Source organism: Mustela lutreola, chromosome 2 (genome assembly GCF_030435805.1).
Source record: "Mustela lutreola isolate mMusLut2 chromosome 2, mMusLut2.pri, whole genome shotgun sequence".
NCBI classification, from domain to species: domain Eukaryota; kingdom Metazoa; phylum Chordata; class Mammalia; order Carnivora; family Mustelidae; genus Mustela; species Mustela lutreola.
The window spans coordinates 83748478-83763169 of record NC_081291.1 but is presented as its reverse complement, the minus strand read 5'-3'; the positions used below and the strand labels follow the sequence as shown (position 1 = coordinate 83763169).

Below are 14692 nucleotides of genomic sequence, written 5' to 3'. Positions count from 1 at the left end.
TTACAAATATTAACAATGCTATGAGACATTTCTAAATCTAGCTCATCAAAGAGTGGCGAGGTAATGACCTGACTTTGATATTAATCCAGAAGAAATGGGGAGGGTGTGTGTGTGCGCGTGTGGGTGTTTATCATTTGCTCCTTCCTTCCATCTTTTACATGCAAAAAACTTTTTCCACAAAGGAAAACCAAACATCTTCTCACCTTTCTTCGCCCCCAAACAAAGCACTCCAATAAAGCAAAACTAAACACCAAATGTAATGGTATCCTTATGTTTTGTCCTGGGTATAAAGTAAGAAGGATATATCCATCCTAGGCAGCTATGGGCCATGCTGTCATAATGACAAGTCTTTTATGATATTGGTTCTTTGAATGATTAAACGCTTATTCAGTGATTTGAATGATGTCATTCCATTGTGGTTCCTCTGGCTATTTTGCTTTCATACTGCAAATGTGTTAAAAATTTAAGTCCCAGCTTGAACTTTTATTTATGCTGAGATCAGCCCTGTGGATTGTCTCATTACGCAGGGCCTGCGGGGCAGCACTTTCCGGCAGGCAGCCAGCACTCTCAGGTCAGCAACAACTATTTCAGCTCAATTTATAAAGCAAAAGAAAGGGATTTGGTTGACCTGCAAGGATCGACTCTGTAAGAATGAATGCTAACCACAAGGGTGATTATTCACAGCTTGCCCAACTTCCTGAGAAAATAAAACATTCTTCAGAGATTTTCCCCCCTCTTTTAAATGAATGCATCCATTTCCTCTCTAGTTAAAAAAAAAAAAAAAAAAAAATCCAGAGAACATCAGAAGACTTGGTACCTAATAGATTTTTATAGAATTTCTAAGAGTGTTTAAGAGATTCATGTAATCAATTATCTCTTAATCTTGAAAGGATGACGAGGGAAATGGTGGGGATCACACAGCGGGCTCCTTTCCCATCTCGTTTACCCATTCTTTCCCTGTTAAAGATTTCTCAGTTCTTCAGGTTTTCACATTTTGGGCAAAGATGAACTGTGTGTAGTCAGCATTCCAAGAGTAGAATGCAGCCTTTCTACTGCTTACCAAAACTTTTACCAGTCTGTACACTCAAAACTAGCTGGGAGCTTTGTTTTTCCTTTCCTCATTCTACCTGAGTGACTTTGTGGTGTCTGTATTTGTTCTCTATTGCTTCTATAAGAAGGTACCACAAATTTAGCATCAAATCGCAACCCAAATGTATTAATTTATAGGTCTGGAGGCTAGAAGTCCACAATGGAGTTCTCTGGGCTAACATCCAGGCATCTGTAGAGTTGTATTCTTTTCCGGAGGCTCTAGGGAAAAATCCTTTCCCAGCTTCTAGAGGTTGCCCAAATTCCTTGTTTTGTGGCTGCCCTTCCATCTTCAAAGTCAGCAATGGCCTCTGTGGTCTTTCTCAGCCTGCATCACATGGACACTGACTTTCTGTCCTGCTCTTTTCCATTTAAAGAGCATGTCCGTGATTACATTGGGCCCCCCAGGCTAATCTCTTTAGTTTAGGGTCAGCCGGCCTTATTCCATCTGCACCTTAATACTCCCTCATAATTTAGCATAAGATAATCACAGATTCTGGGGAATCTCGTTACAGAATATGGACATATTTGGGGGACCATTATTCTGCTGAGCAGTGTCTTTGTCAGACAGGAATGAAACAACTCAGGTTTCAATTAGCAATAATCGCGCCTCGGATAAACCTCATTGGCTACGATACTACCACTGCGCAAAGCTACAACTCAGGTTTCAACCATATTGATCTCCTTCCTCAGTACACCTGCTCCTTCTTTCTGCTTTGGTCATCTCCACACAGACTTATCTTCTGGGATCTTTCGTAGCTTCATTTCTTCTCCATCCTTCCACGAGGCCCCCTTCTCAACTGCCTGCCCTCTACCGTATGAATTTCTACTCATTATCCAAACAAAATCCATCTCTTTAGTGATGACATTTCGGACTCTTCCATGACATGTGTCTCATTCCTCTATTTCAGCTCTTCCTACACATCATTTATTCATTCAATTCACAAATATTTATTTTGGAATAGCCACGTGTCAGGCAAATGGAATTCACCAGTGACCATGATGGACAGGGTCCCTGCTTCCATGTATCCCATATTTTAGTAGAGGTGACAATAAAGTAAATGAATAAAACAATTTCAGATAGTGACAAGAACTGCGGAACAAGGAGCAAAAGACATTAAATGGGGATCAAGGAAGTCTCCAGAAGGAAATAGAGATAAAGTGTGGATAAAATGTGGCTCCATGTGATGATCTGAGGGAAAATCATCCCAAGCAAGAAGGAAGCAAATGTAAAGGCTCTGAGCTGGGAGGATAGAGGAAAAGATAGGAGGACAATGAAGCAGGAATGCAAGGATAGTCAGGGAGAGGGTAGTGGGAGATGAGGCTGGAGACAGAGGCAGGGGCTGGGTCGGGTTAGATCTTCTAAGTCATGGGAACCTTGGTTTTATTCTATATGAAATGAGCAGTATTGGAGGGCTTTATGCAGGGAGGCAACATAGTTTTAGATTAAAAAAAATCACTCAGAAGGGAATATTGTGGGTGAGGGCTAGGTTAGAGCCTTGATGTCAGGACAGAGAAAAACCAGGTGGACCAGGGAAGTAGTTAGAGATGATGCAGCGTTGTAGTTATCTGCTTACTGGCAAAGTCTTAAATATCAACTGTGGCAAACGATTAAATACATCCAATTTAACCAATGCATTAAGTATATCGAATTTAGGGGCATCTGGGTAGTTCAGTTGGTTGCACATCAGACTCTTGATTTCAGCTCAGGTCATGGTTTGGAAGTTGTGAGATCAAGCCCCACATGGAGCTCGCATACTCAGTGGGGAGTCTGCTGGAGATTCTCTCTCTTCCCCTCTCCGTCCTCTCTTCCTCTCTAAAATAAATAAATAAATCTAAAAATTTTTTTTTAAAGTATACGCAATTTAATGAACATATTATGAAGACTGTAATAGTTCTTCTCCTTCATTAGAGGCCCTAGAGTTGTCTGAGTAGAGACTAGTATCTTTTCATCCTGAGGACTTACTATAGTGCCTGATATAAAGTGGGCATCTAAAAGTGCTAATGATAAATATTATCCTGTCATTTCTAGTTATTTATGGAGTAAGATATTTTGACTAGGCCTTTATCTTTTTCTTGATCAGCAGCTTGGAGACTCGGTTCAAAATGGGAAAAATGATTGGGACATTTGTTCAACAGTGGAGTAGCCCAGTTGTGAACCTTGTACAAATCCTGAAATATGTGAGGAGAATTTATCACATATTTTCCTGAGTTAGATTTTTTTTTTTTAAAACAGAAAACAACAGGCTTTAAAAAATCAAATTCATAATGAATATTATAGTAAAAATAAAACTTAAAATGGCTAAAATTGAACATGGTAAGATTTGTTGTTGACTCAAAAATAACAGAATTAAATCCTGGCAAATTGAAAATCTGCAAAATTTGATAAGGCAAATGGACGTGGAAGAAATAAGTTCTTGAAAGAAAGCTTAATGTGAGGAGCCTGAATGGCTTGGTCAGTTAAGCATCTGCCTTTGGCTCACGTCATGATCTCAGGGTCCTGTGATCCCATGGTGATGAGCAGGGAGTCTGCTTCTCCCTCTCCCTCTGCAGCTCCCTCTGCTTGTGCTCTCTTCCTCTCTGTCAAATAAATAAATAAAAATCTAAAAAAAAGAAAAGAAAGCTTAATGGTTGAAGCTTTGATTGACCAAAAAGGAAGGAAAAATAAAAGAAGAAAGAAGAAAAATTGATCAATGAATCAGCTCTTTTTTTTAATAAAAATTTTAGGAAAAAGCTTGATGTTTATGAAATAATTCCAAACCAAAATCAAAATGGAGACTATTTGAAATAGTTTAACTTCATAATATAAAAAACTGATCATTTATTGATTTGTTTAATAATAAATCATTCAAGTCATGTTGGCGTGATGGATTTCTCTAGTTAATACTTTCTTGCTGAAAATTTATCAGTATTGGGGTAATTGTGGTTAAATGTTTGTATCCATTTGTCAAAGAGGCAACAATCTGTAAGTTTGAAATGATTGCCATTAAAAAAATTCACTGGATAAAAACATTAAGGTCAAGTTAACAGCATCAACATGGTAAACTCCAAAGACATTTTTAACAGAAATATTAATTTTAATTCATTTTTCAAGTATTTTCATTATAAAATTATACAAAAATTTTAAAATTTTTTCATAATACACAAAATAAAAGGAAAAAATATCATCTATACTATCATCATCAAAACAAAACCATTTTTTAACAATTTGGTGTATTCTTCCAATCTTTTCTTAATGCAAATTAAAATTAAAAAATCATTAATTTTTAATTGTTAGTATTACTTCATATGCAGTTTTTCATACTGATTTTTTCACTTAATGTTAGATAATCAACATTTTCACATTCTGGCCTCATCTTCATAAATATTCTTTTTTAAAGGCCAAGGGGAATTTCCTTTTGGTTGGGTTAATTTTGCCAATTTTGTAATAGTATATAAATAGTGCTATATATTGTTTCACATAAAGATTTTTGTATATTTAGGATTATTTTCTTAGCAGAGAGTCCTAGAAATGCAATTATAGGTTCAAAATATTCTTCTTTCTTTTAATTTGGAAGAGAGAGAAAGACAGTTTTATTAGTAATATCCTGACCAGACATGGGACCAGTGAGAAAGCAGGTCAGACACCTAAAAGCAGCTGTATTGCAGCTGTAGACATTTTCTATTATTTTTTAGATTGTGGTATTTAAGGGGGCTTGGACAGTTTTCACCTTTTTTTTTTTTTTTAGAGAGAGAGCGAGAGAGCACACATGTGTGCATGAGTGTGTACTCTCCTTGAAGCAGGGGTGGAGGGGGAAGGGAAAGACAGAGGGAGAGGGAGAGAGAGAAACTCAAGCAGATGCTTGCCCAGTGTGGATCCCAAATTTCAGGACTGGGAGATCATGACCTGAGCTGAAATTGAGAGTCAGTTGCTTAGCTGACTGAGCTACAAGGCACCCTGGTTTTTGCTTTTAATTTTTTAGATTTTATTTATTCATTTGAGAGAGAATGAGAGAGACAGCATGAATGGTGGGGAGGGGCAGAGGCAGAGGGAGAAGCAGACTCCCAGCTGAGTGTGGAGCTGGGTATGAGGCTTGATCCCAGGACCTGAGATCATGACCTGAGCTGAAGGCAGATGCTCAACAGACTGAGCCACCGAGGTGCCCCCAGTTTTTGTTTTCAAAGTAATCTTTATTTTCATCAAACTCATAAATTCACACAATTTAAGAAGTCAAATGGTACCATAAGTCTTATGATGAGTAACAGTGGTTTCCTGCCCCCTCCTTCATGAGATCCTTAAAAATGCTATTTTTTTATTCTTAAGTTTTAGGTATTAGTATTGACTTGCTATTATGGAAGACGGGAATTTAAGTAACACTTCCTTGTCACACACATCCCTTTTTCCAGTACCTCTCATATGTGTAGGTGTGTTAGCCCACCCACATGCTTCTGCACTCACACACACATAAACATGCACATTTCTCTTCCCTCTATTCTCCCAGTCTATGTTATATCGCTTTAGTGACCTTCTAAGAAAAGGTATATAGAAGGGGAGTTTTTTGAACACTTACTTGTCTGAAAATATCTTTATCCTACCTTTGAATTTGACTAATGGTTTGATTGAGTTTTGAGATAAAGTATTTTTATCTCAAAATTTGGAAGGCATTCCTGAGGCATTCAGTGATACTGTTAAGAATTCTGATGACATTTAGATTTCTATTGTTTTGTATGTGATCTGATCTTTCTTTCTGGATATTTTTATGATCTTCTCTTTATCCCTGATGTTTTGACATTTCATCTTGACATGCCTTGAAGTTTTTTTTTTTTTTTTTTCCTCAGTAGTTGCACAGGATAATATGTGTGTATTCTAATTTGGAAACCCTTTCATTTCATTCCAGGGAACTCTTTTCAATTATTTCCTTGATACTTTTCATTCTGGAACTCCTCTCTTGGATTAATCTTTAAGTTTAAAAAATAATCACTTCAGGGACACCTGGCTGACTCAGTCAGTGGACCTGCATCTCTTGATTTCAGAGTCATGAGTTCAGGCTCTACGTGGGATGTAGAGATTACTTAAATAAATAAAACTTTAAAAATATTTTAAAATAAGTAAATAATACTTTCTAATGTCCATCTTTTGTCTTTATGTTCTGCTTGATGGTGATTTCCTCGATTTCTAACTTTAAAAAAAATATTTTATTTATTTGACAGAAAGAGTTACAGTGAGAGAGGGAACACAAGCAGGGGGAGTGGGAGAGGGAGAACCAGGCTTCCTGCCAAGCAGGGAGCCTGATGCAGGACTGGATCCCAGGAACCTGGGATTATGACCCAAGCGGAAGGCAGACGCTCAACGACTGAGCCACCCAGGCCCCCAATTTCTAACTTTTCTAATACTTCTTCTATTTTGTAAGTTGCCTTTAATTTTCAAGAACTCTTACATATTTTGTGTTGCTTTTTTGTAGCATCCCACTGTCATCCATCTCATGGATGCTCTGTCTTCTCTTATCTCTCCAATAATAAAGACAATTGTTTCGTGTATTATTTCATAGTTTCTGTTTTCTTACCATCATGGTAGAATCTTCCCTTAAAAGTTTAGTGATCCATTGTTATTTGTTTATATTTGTATGAAGCATTAAAGGCTGATTAGAGGGATGCCTGGGTGGCTCAGCTGTTAAGTGTCTGCCTTTGGCTCAGGTCACAATCCCAGAGTCCTGGGACTGAGTCCCACATCAGGCTCCTTGCTCAGTGTGGAGCCTTCTTCTTCTGTCTGCCGCTCCCACTGCTTGCGCTTTCTCTCTTTCTAACAAATAAACAAAATCTTTAAAAAAAATTAAAAGCTGATTAGATATTCTGTGTGTGCGTGCACATGTGTTTGTGTGTGTATCTTGGGAAGCTCTGGGGAGCCCCATTTACTTTAAAGCTTCATTGTAGAGTGCTGGATGGGCCCTGCTGCTTCACGTATGTGAAGTTGAAATCAATCCCAGTTTTCAGTCTCACTACTCATCTTGGATTCAGTGATAATCTTCTTTAGGTGTTCACTCTGCCTATAGGTGTTTGTTTATCTAACGGTCTGTTAGGTCCCTGTGACTTCTGGGGAGTCTGGATTATATCTGAATTTTTAATATCTCTGATCTACTGGTTCCTGCTCATTATTAGTCATCCATTGCTGAATAACAAATTACCCTAAAACCTAAAGGCTTAAAACAACATTTGTTATCTCACAGCTCTGTGGGTGAGAAATCTGCATGCAGTTTAGCTGGGTTCTCTGCTTTAATACCTCACAATCAAGGTGTTAGGTGTGGCTGAAGTTGTCTGAAGGTTCAACTGGGGAGAGATCTACTTCCAGGTTCACGCACGTGCTTGTTGGCAGGATACTGTTCCTTGCTGGCTGCTGGCCAAAGGCCACCCTCACTTCTTTATCCCATGAATCTCTCCAGGGCAGGTCACAGCCCTGCAGCTTGCTTGATCAGGGTAAGCAGGCAAGGAGAGCCAGGGAGAGAGTGTGAGCAAGATATGTCTCAGTCTTTTATAACATCATCTCAAACGCGGTTTTATTTATTTATTTGCCAGAGAGAAAGAACACAGGCAGGGGGAGTGGGAGAGGGAGAAGCAGTCTCCCTGCTGAGCAGGGAGCCCCATGAGGGACTTGATTCCAGGACCCTGGGGTCATGATGTGAGTTGAAGGTAGAGGCTTAACTGACTGAGCCACCCAGGGGTCCCTGCCATAGTCTATTTTTAGAAGCAATTCATAGGTCCAGTTCACACTCAAGTGGAGGGGATTACACAAGGGAGTGAGTAACAGGAGGCGAGGGTCACTGGGGGACATCTTGAGAAGGCTGCCTACCACTTCCTTGCAGAGAACACTCCTGCTGCAAAGCCTCTGTCTCCTGGTATAGCATTGCTGGGCTTCTTGAACTTTTTTGTGCAGATAGGTCACCTGGAGCTTTTGATAGCAGGCAGATTCTGCTTCAGTAACTCTAGGGTGGGATATGAAATTCTGGCTCCCAGGTAATCCTAATGCTTCTGGTCTAGGACTACACTTTGAATAGTGAGGTAGTAAAAAAACCAATGTGCCTCCTGGCTTAATCTAAAATTACATTTGGTCTCTCTTCCAAGACCGAGAGAAGATCCATACCTAAAAGATCTTTACAAAGTCGGCTTCCATCATGGTGTACCGTGGCCAGAGCCAAAAGTGCAGAAGGTGATCATTTAGCCCATCAACCTTATCTTCAGAGACTTGCAGAATAGATATCGAATTCAGGTGTGGCTTTATGAGCAAGTGAACATGTGGATAGAGGGCTGTATCACTGGTCTTGATGATTACATGAACCTCATGTTAGATGATGTTGAAGAGATTCATTCTGAAACAAAGTCAAGAAAACAACTGGGTCAGATCATTCTAAAAGGAGTTAATATTACCCTGCTCACAAAGTGTCTCCAGCTAGAAATGATCAATAAAGTGAGAAATTCTTGAGAAGGCCATGTAGTTTTTTGTTGTTTTTTTTTTTTTTTTTTTTGTTTTGTTTTTTTTTAGATATCCTTTGTTGGGAGTGTAGTTCTAAAATATTTGCTTGCATTATTTATTTATTTATTTATTTTAAAAAGATTTTATTTATTTATTTGACAGAGAGAGATCACAAGTAGGCAGAGAGGCAGGTAGAGAGAGAGGGAGGAGGAAGCAGGCTCCCTGCTGAGCAGAGAGCCTGATGTGGGACTCTATCCCAGGACCCTGAGATCATGACCTGAGCCGAAGGCAGCAGCTTAACCCACTGAGCCACCCAGGTGCCCTGTTTGCATTTTTAAAAAAGATTATTTATTTATTTGACACAGAGAGAGAGAGAGAGAGAGATCATAAGTTGGCAGAGTGGCAGGCATAGAGAGAGGGGGAAGCAAGCTCCCCATTGAGCAGAGAGCACGATGTGGGGCTATACTCCAGAACACCAAGACAGTGACCTAAGCCAAAGGCAGAGGCTTAATCCACTGAGCCACCCAGGTGCCCCTGTTCATATTGTTTTGGTTACCTTTATGTTTTTACCAGAGGACAATAAATGCTCTGTGATTGTTTTTATTAAAAAAAAATAAAAACAGTCATTACTAGACCAAAGCTGAATATGTTAGTCACAAATTGTAAAGTCTTTGGATATCCCAACATATTGCTTTAAAACAACAGAATCCAGACATATGAAAAATCAGTATGCAGTCTCTTGGTTATGATGCAAATGGTAAGGTATACTTTTTCCAATTTTCTTTTATAGAACTGCATCATAAGGAGGAGGAATGAGTTTTTATATGGATTTAGAAGGTAGGAGATGGTCCTGTATATTGACTATGGTTTAAATAACAATCCTATTGTTACCACTATTAAGACATTTTGTTTTTCCTGCACAGTCAGAAAGAAGTGTCTAAGCCTTAGGAATAAATTTACTTTCTAGAATATAAATAAATAAATCTGTAGGTAATTAGTAAAGACTTGCTAGTAGTAAGCATACCAATTCATGAGACTAGCAGTTTACTCCTAGAGTCTGTGGACAGAAAGTCATCCAGGTCTGTAGGAAGAACTGAAATCAAAAGTGCATGCAATGTGGGTTTTGCATATAGAATCCTACCCAGCTGTATTACATCCTGTCATATTATATACACATTACAGGGCACAAATCCTGCTCACTTGGGAGCATGGTGCAAAGAATCTGAAAAGAGGCAGCTATTGGCCTTATACACTTAGTCCCATGGCCCTACAGCCCTGAAATACAGGACTGATCAATTCTCTGTTGATGGATGCTACTGGCTCCATAAGCAGTGTTTTCAAACTCGAGTGCATCAGCATCACCTGGATGGTTTGTTAAAACAGAAATTGCTGGCGTCACCTGCAGAGTTTCTGATTCATTAGACCTGGGTGGAGCTCAAGAAATTACATTCAAACAAGTTCCTAGGTGGTATTGCTGCGGTGATCAGTGACCATACACTTTGAGAACCACTGGTCTAGATGAAAGGGAGACACCCAAGTCTCTCAGTGCCCTCTGAATGCTGTTGATAAATTGAGATAGAGAACTTAGGAGACTGTTCAGTTAATGGGGGTCACATTAGGACAGATTCCACTGCTGGGAGGGATTCTCAGTTAGACAAGTTTTCAGAAGTAGGAAGATCAGATGGGAAGATGAGTGAGAAAGTCAGCAAGATGTGTTGTTCTTTTAGTGGGATAGCATGCCCTATTGTTAGGGCTAGCTCTTTGTATTTGATGCTTTGGGTTTCTTTTTCAAACTGTAATAAAGAGTATTAAAGATAATTAATATTCAATACTCAAACATTTCTTATAGCAATTTAGTTTGTTGAACAGCCATGCAACTTTTTTCCCCTTATTTCCATTCTTATTTTTCCTCCAAATTTCTGTTTAGTATGTTATTAAATCAGTGGAGGACTTAAATTCAACCAGGCTTTCCATGTCAAGTTGTATAGGTTGCATTCATTACATGTAGACATAACCCTTTCTCCTATTAGATTCTCCCCTGAGGGAGTAGTCCCATTCCAAAGCTATAAAATACTATTGATGGTGGACAATAAAGGACTTAGAATAGACAAGAGGCTGGGTCTGTATTTGGAATGTTATTCTAGTGACATTCAGCTGCACAGAGAATGAAACAATGGACTGGAATAATCCTGTGGAGTGGGGGCCTTTCCCTACCCACTTGTTATCTCATTCCTTTCTCTGGCGCAATCTTTCCCCTTACATCAATACTTAGAAAATGTGGCCAGGTAGAGGGGATGAAAATGCTTACTCAGAGAAGTATATCTTAAGTTTTTGATGCTGCAATGTGGTATTCAGATCAAGATGGACTGTGTACGTGTGTTATTCTTTAAAATTGTACCCTATTTTAACAATGGTAGCTGCAACAATATATTCCATCTCACATGCTATCCAAAATATGACCTTGATGTTCCTCTTCAGAAGAGATTGAGATCTATGTGCCCTATCTTCCAGTCTGGGTATGCTTTTAACTCCCTTGCTACAAACCAATAATGCAGTGAAATTGATGTTGCCTGACTTCAGAAGCTTGGTCAGGAAAAAGTGAGACAACTTCTGCCTAATTCCCTGGAATGCTTGCACAGGAGCCCTGGCCTACTATGTTGTAGGTAGCCTGTCTGCCCTGAGGCCAACAAGCTGTGAGGGACTCCAGAGTAGCCCATATATAGAGACAGTGTAGAGAAGCTCTGCAGTTACTAGAGAGAGAAAGGTTGGTCCAGCCCTTAGCTGCTCCAGCTCCCTGCTGTTCTGGCTCTGCCTACTGTCTGATTGTCAGTGTTGAGACTCTGAGCCATAAATGTCCAACCAGGGGCTCCCCAAATTTCTGACTCATAGAAGTCAGCAGAGAGGATAACATGATTGCTGCTATTTTACTTTTATTTTATTTTTTACAGATTTTATTTTTAATAATCTCTACACCCAATGTGCAGCTCAAACTCACAACCCCGAGATCAAGAGTCAGATGCTTCACTGACTGAGCCTGCCAGGCACCCCATGATTGCTGCTATTTTAAATCACTACATTTTGGGGTAATTTATTACACTGCAGTAGTAAGCGAAATAATCTCTGTAATAGGTGACAATGATTAAAGTAATTTTACCAATGAGGTTTCTTTCGTTATAAGAGAAACTGACTCTGGTCAACTGAAGCAACATTGATGAGATAGATGTCCAAATTATGAAGCTAGAAAAATCACATTAAAAGTGAATGGAAGGGCATCTGGGTGGCTCAGAGGGTTAGGCTTATGTACCTTCTGCTCAGGTTATGATCCCAGGGTCCTGGGATTGAGCCCCACATCAGTCTCTCTGCTTAGCAGGGAGCCTGCTTCCCACACTCTCTGCCTGCCTCTCTGCCTACTTGTGATCTTTCTCTCTCTGTGTAAAATAAATAAATAAAATCTTAGAAAGAAAAGGTGAATGGAAGAAGGGAGATCAAGATAAAGAGCAAAAATTCGTGAAGTTGAAAATTAAATCTTTGAGGACCGAGCAAAGAAAAAAAACAGTGCAAACAAAATTAAGAATGAGAAGTTAGAATTGATGGAGATTAAAGAGATAACAAGAGAATATGAAGAATTTTGTTTCAATAAACTTGAAAACTTATACAACGTGGATAATTTGTCATACTGACCCAGAAAGAGGAAGAAAGGCTCTATAAATCTGTAATGACTAGTATGGTACATGTGACTTTTGACACTTGAGACATGGCTAGTGTAACCAAGGGGTTAAATTTATATTTTATCTATTTTTAAAAAAAGATTTTATTTGAGAATGAGAGAGCATGAGTGGCAGGGAGGAGCAAAGGGAAAGGGACAAGCAGACTCCATGCTGAGTGTGGAGCCCAACTCAGGATTTAATCCCATGACTCTGCAATCATAACCTGAGTTGGGATGCCTAGGTGGCTCAGTGGGTTAAGCCTCTTCCTTGGGTCTCAGGGTCCTGGGATGGAGCCCCACATGGGGCTTTCTGCTCATCAGGGAGCCTGCTCCTTGCCCTACCCTCCCCACTGCCACCCCCCACTCCCACCTACTTGTGATCTCTGTCTGTCACATTAAAAAAAAAATCTTGGGATGCCTGGGTGGCTCAGTTGGTTAGACGACTGCCTTCGGCTCAGGTCATGATCCTGGAGTCCCGGGATCAAGTCCCACATTGGGCTCCCAGCTCCATGGGGAGTCTGCTTCTCTCTCTGACCTTCTCCTCGCTCATGCTTTCTCTCACTGTCTCTCTCTCAAATAAATAAATAAAAATCTTTAAAAAAAATCTTTAAAAATTAAATTTAAAAATTAAAAAAAAAAAATCATGACCTGAGCTGAAATCACAAGTTGACTACTCAACTGACTGAGCTACCAGCTGCCTCAATTTTATCTAATTTAAAAAAAATTATCTATTTTTTAAAAAAGATTTTGTCAGAGAGAGAGAGAGCGAGAGAGAGCGCATAAGCAGGCAGAGTTATAGGCAGAGGCAGAGAGAGAGAGAAGCAGGCTCCCCACTGAGCAAGGAGCCAGATGCAGGACCCTGGGATCATGACCTGAGCTGAAGGCAGAGCTTAATCAACTGAGCTACCCAGGCATCCCAAAATTTTATCTAATTTTAAATAATTCAAATTTAAATTTAAAAACTGGGACAGTGTAAAAATATTTCTGTTAAACAAAGTTGACTCTTTTGCTAGGACTATATTTCACTTTATTACATCTTGTGAGATATTATCATATTATAGTGTGTGTAGGATGTGTGTTTATGTGCACATAAACACATCACTGATCTTATTGATATTTTTTTCTGAATATATATATATATGTACATATATGTGTGTGTGTGTGTGTATTCTTGTGTATTAAACATTTCTGTTTTCATTTATAATAGGTAACTCTGGATGAATACATCCCCAAAAAAGCCTTTTGATGTCTTTAATCATTATAAGAATATAGAGTTTGAAAACTCCTGGACCAGGACATAGAGAAGACAAAGTAGAATGTTGTTATGGTGTTGGGAACTAGCATTATTCATTGGAACATTTTAAAATGAGGAATGACTTTGGACATTTTTAACTGGCTTTAACTTAAAAAAAAAATCCATCTTCTTTCCCAATACTTCTCTTTCATCAAGGCCCTCATACTGCAATACCTCAGTTGATCTATTTTACTGGATCTTGGGACGAGAGGACTCTAATATTTAGGCTCTTCTCTTCTTTATCCACATCCAGATCGGTCTATCCTGTGTTCAGTTTCCCAGGGCCCTGGTGGAATATTAGTGGAATATAAGAACTAATGAGGAAGCTTTCACAGGAACTCATTTGCCTTTTTGAAAAAGATTTTATAAGCAATCTCTCCACCCAACATGGGGCTCGGGCCTACAACCCCGAGATCAAAAGTCAAATGCTACACCAACTGAGACAGCCAGGTGCCCCTTAATTTGCATTTTTTAAATGGATGATTTTTGAAGACACAGTCTTCATTCAGCAGAGTTATTTTGGTCAGAGGAATGAGGAAGGTGGAGTAGGTAGAAATTCACCATGAATAGTCTGAGAATCCTACAGACTGAGCCATGGACTCTACAGAGTTAATACTTAAGTTTCCTGGAATGACAGCAGCAAAAGGCAATTTCCACTGCAGCGACAGTACCCTGGGGACTGTCCAACTCGGATGCTACTCTGCATCCTCCTTGCCCTGATAAACCTAATGTTTCCAGTGGCTAGTGGGGTGGCTGGTCACTGACCTGGATTCTAGTTTTATAGCCTCTGATAATTATCCACAATGTCTCTCAGGTAGAGGTGGCCTTTTGAAAACACAAGGCTCATGGACACAGATTTTTTTTTTTTTCATTTATTTGAATTTAAGATGCTTAAGGGACATTCCTTTGCAATGGCTTATTTTCAACTCCACTCTTCTCTTTTTCAAATTTAAATGGTGGTATCCTCTTTCTCTCTTAAAATAGGCTTCCCTTTTGAGAGCAATTTTATATCTACAGCAAAATCAAACAAAGTACAGAGAGTTCCTGTATACATTCTGTCCCCATGAGCGCACACAGCCTCCCCCACTAGAAATAGCCCAAACAACAGGGGTACATTTGTTACCACTGATGAACCTATATTGACATCATAATTATCCAAAGT

At 39.3% G+C, this 14692-nt stretch overlaps 2 pseudogenes; one reads left to right on the top strand and one right to left on the bottom strand.

Moving 5' to 3' along the window:
* Positions 1-1666: 1666 nt before the first annotated feature.
* Positions 1667-1741, bottom strand: LOC131826093 (U4 spliceosomal RNA; annotated as a pseudogene).
* Positions 1742-8231: 6490 nt separating this feature from the next.
* On the top strand, positions 8232-8539 carry LOC131825556 (small nuclear ribonucleoprotein E-like; annotated as a pseudogene).
* Positions 8540-14692: the final 6153 nt, after the last annotated feature.